The sequence below is a fragment of the Gossypium arboreum genome, chromosome 13 (genome assembly GCF_025698485.1).
Source record: "Gossypium arboreum isolate Shixiya-1 chromosome 13, ASM2569848v2, whole genome shotgun sequence".
Taxonomy (NCBI): Eukaryota; Viridiplantae; Streptophyta; class Magnoliopsida; order Malvales; family Malvaceae; genus Gossypium; species Gossypium arboreum.
The window spans coordinates 112,961,846-112,965,919 of NC_069082.1; positions in this window are offsets into that span (position 1 = coordinate 112,961,846).

The following is a 4,074-nucleotide window of genomic DNA, read 5'->3' on the forward strand; positions in this document are numbered from 1 at the left end:
TTAACCGAATTAAAACTACATATAATTTGTATTATTAATTATTAAGTTCGGTTAGCTCGGTTAATTTGGTTAATTACCCAATTTTGAACCGAATTAATCGATAATCGAACTTCCAAAAAACCATTAACCAACCTCCAATCGAATTAGATCGGTTAACCGACGATTAACCGAATTAGATCAATTCAGTCAGTTAATTTGGTTTTTACAGAAATTTGAACACCTCTATCAACCATCCAACATTATAATTAGGTTCGATTGCCCAATTAATCCTTTAACTAATTAAAAATCTATAATAATTAACTTTCACCGCTTATTCAATTTAATCCTTGTACCATAATTAACTAAAAATTCACCAAAAATTACTATACCAAAACTCAATATATTTCTAATTTAAACTCGTAAATATTACATAATAATATTTACAGACTCACTCGTTGAAAATGGGGTTCCAAAACCACCGTTTTCAATAGCACTGAAAAACAAGTTGTTACAATGTTTCTATCTTTCTCCAATTGGATTTGATAGACGGCATATTAGTTTTTCAATTAGTTTGCTTCTTTCAAATTAGAATAAGGACATGTTTAGATTCGTCTACTAATATAAGTTGTCTTTCTGTATTACGATCCGACTACGTAATACCGCTTAGTATTAGTTAAACATTAGATAACCAGTGAGCTAATATTTGTTTCTATTTTGCTTTACATGCAAAAACCACGCGATGACAATAAACAAAGGGTATAAATGCAATTCATGAATAATTTTATTAACCAATCTATTAAAAAAAATTATAAGTGTACAAATGAATATACTACACTTAAGGCACCAGATCTAACAATTTGCTACACTCAAATTATTACTCGAATCAGTAAAAGTGTCTACAATTATAACACTATTGGCCAAGGAAGAGGATTTCTTCTTCATGAACTTAAAGTCCGATAAAAAACCAATCTACCTGTAATATTTTTCTCTCTTATTTCCTTTGATCTTGCAATGATCACACACACCAGTGAATTTTTTTCTTATGAATCACACTTGAAGAATATAAAAAAGTTGGTTTATACAAAACAATAAAACCTAAAGAATGTTGCCTCTGTGATTCTTCTTACTTAATTCAAACATGGCAAGGGTTGCATCAACAATATTTGAATTTGAACAACATTATAATAATCATTTAGATCCATCAAAAATTGAAATAAATATTGCTGAGCAATATGTTCACTATTTTTCCTTGGTTGCTCACACAATAAGAAAAAATGCGCCAAAGCAATATACTCATCCCAAAAAAAGTCTTTAACTTGGTAAAATAAACAAAAATAACACATTGAACATGTGATTTAATCTCACAATGAAGCTAATGAATCCTAGATCCACTCATCTTATTAAAACGTTCTTGATGACCTTTCCATACAAGTGTTGCGCTAGAAGCAAATACAATACTTGTTGAAAATTCTTTATTGATTGTGTTCAAAATCCATGACAATACAATGTCATTGTAGCATTCCTATTAAGAATGAAATGCAAATGCAGTCGAATCTTTAGTACATATACCATCAAAAAAGCCAAGTTTATTCTTGGCCAACAACGCAATATGCATAGAAAGACTCCAAATATTGTAATTTTTAATTCCAAGAAGTTGATAAGAGACTAACAACACTCCTGGTGTGTATGTTGAATTCAAATGAATATGATAATAGAAATCAATAGATGAAATGACTTGTTGTGGCACAGACTCCAATTATATACTTGCCATGAATCTTTGAGTAAAAAACAATTCAAGAAAACAAGTCTTGAAAACAAAATTGATGAACGACAAAGAGAAAAAAAGAAGCTAAAAAATAGAAACAAGAATAGAAAGTTCAGCAAAACTACAATGGCCAGCAAAACCATGATGGCTAAAAATATCAGATCGGCAACGAACTTAACTCTGATACCATATTAAAATACTAATAATGACCTGAAATAGTGATTTGAGAAGAAAGAAAAAATAAAGAATTGAAGAGATTTTATTGATATTTATTTCTAAAAATCATACTCTATAAAATTATAGCCAAGAGCTATTTATCCTAAAGCTGTGAACGACTAATTCTTAACTAATTAGCAATCAGATAACAACTAACTACTAACTAACATCCTTTAGTTCTCTACAAATTTTTATTATTTAAATTAAATAGTAACTTGTTTTCTTTACCAAAGTCCCGTAATGATACATGGGAAAGATAAAAGAAGAAATTCAGATGGATTTGGTCCAAATTCATGAACTTTTTTTCGAGGTTTAACAAGTTTAAATCAACTCTTCTTTTTTTTTTTAGCAAAATCGAACTAGGCTTTTATAAAAATAAAATCAAAATGAATAGAGAAACAGGCCTCATGTCCAAGGGTCACTTCACAACCCACTATAGAAGCCTAACAAGTTCTCGATAATAGTATTAAAAAAGAGATAAAGACAAAAAATATTAAAGAAAAAATAAAGCATTAAAAGCCCACTTTCTCGAGAAAGCCATCATCCGTTCCATCATCTATCCAGCCATAATTACCTGACGATTTAACTTTCCCAAAACCCCTTTGTCATCTAAAACGCTTCCCTTGTTTCCAGATATTCATTTCCTCCAAAAAATATTTCTTCTCCTTTGTTTTGAATCCTAGGGAGCAAACATTGCCTTTCCTCAAAGACTTCAGTCTGGTTTTCTGATCTAATCGTCTTCTAGTGCTTTAACTGCATATATTGGCACTGAGCCTTCCAAGTAAAACTCTTCCCTTTTCTTCAAGCTTTTAGTGGCTATAGTGTTCACCAGATTATTTGTAACACCCCTTACCTGTATCCGACGCCAGGATAGGGTTGAGGCATTACCGACTTAAACATTCACAAACATGCAAAACCGGGTCACAAATTTTTTTCCAAAATTAAATCTTTTCAAACACATGCATATCATCCCTTATACAGGCCTTCGAAGCCTAAAACATACATTGGGGTGGTTCGAGACTAAACCGGCAACTTTCGATAAACTTTGGACAACTGAACAAATTTTCTTGCTTTGGAGAGTCACACACCTGTGTGGGTTGCGTCGTGTGGTCTCACACGCTCGTGTGGCTTGGGGCACACCCGTGTCCTCAGCTCGTGTAACTCTCTGTTTGTGAAGTCAGCAAAACAATTTAAATCACACGGCCAGGCCACACACCCATGTGCTAGGTTGTATCTTCCACACGGCTGAACACATGGCCGTGTCTCTGCCCGTGTGACTAACACTTAAGCTATTTTCCAAGCCCTTTTATTACCATTAATACTTCACATGCTTAAATACATTATAGAGACATATAATATCGCATCAAATAAGTGATTAAACATCCTTCATTAAGGCTCAATTGTACTATTCATATGTCATCATTCATGTGTTTTGCTTACTCATTTTATACCATGCTTGCCTAAGTCATTCCACATCAATTTCATGTTCAAGCATTATTAACTTTGCCATATCACACTTTTATTCTCTGATTATGACCACTTCGTTTGGTCATAAGACATTCATCAAGCATACATACAGTAATACTAACCATTCATATAAAACAAATATCATCACATGAACACATCACCAGGCATCAATACCTAACTTAGATAAATAGGCTTACAAGCCATAACCATCATAAGCCACATCTCATGGCTATACATAATGTATTAATTTAAGCCAACATCTTGGCTAAAACATATGAACACATATCAAATATTAAGTCCCTATACATGCCACCCACTTAAAGACATTAAGATTCATCAATACTCCAAAGGAGGTAGCTTGATAGTGTGAGGTTGCCTCCGACGATCTCCAACCCCGAGCTAACTTTTCAACACTAAAGAAATGGAAAGGAGGGAGTAATCTTAAAGCTTAGTAAGTCCATATAAAAATAATAAGCAAATTATCAACATGATTCCATGGAAATATAATCTTAATTACATTTTTGCTTATTTCCTGGTCATGTTGTTTTCTCAAGTCATAGTTACTAATTTATTTATATCTTGAGCTATGGAACTCCAAATTAAGACTCGTTAATTTTCCCTGAAACTAGACTCATATATATTCTTAC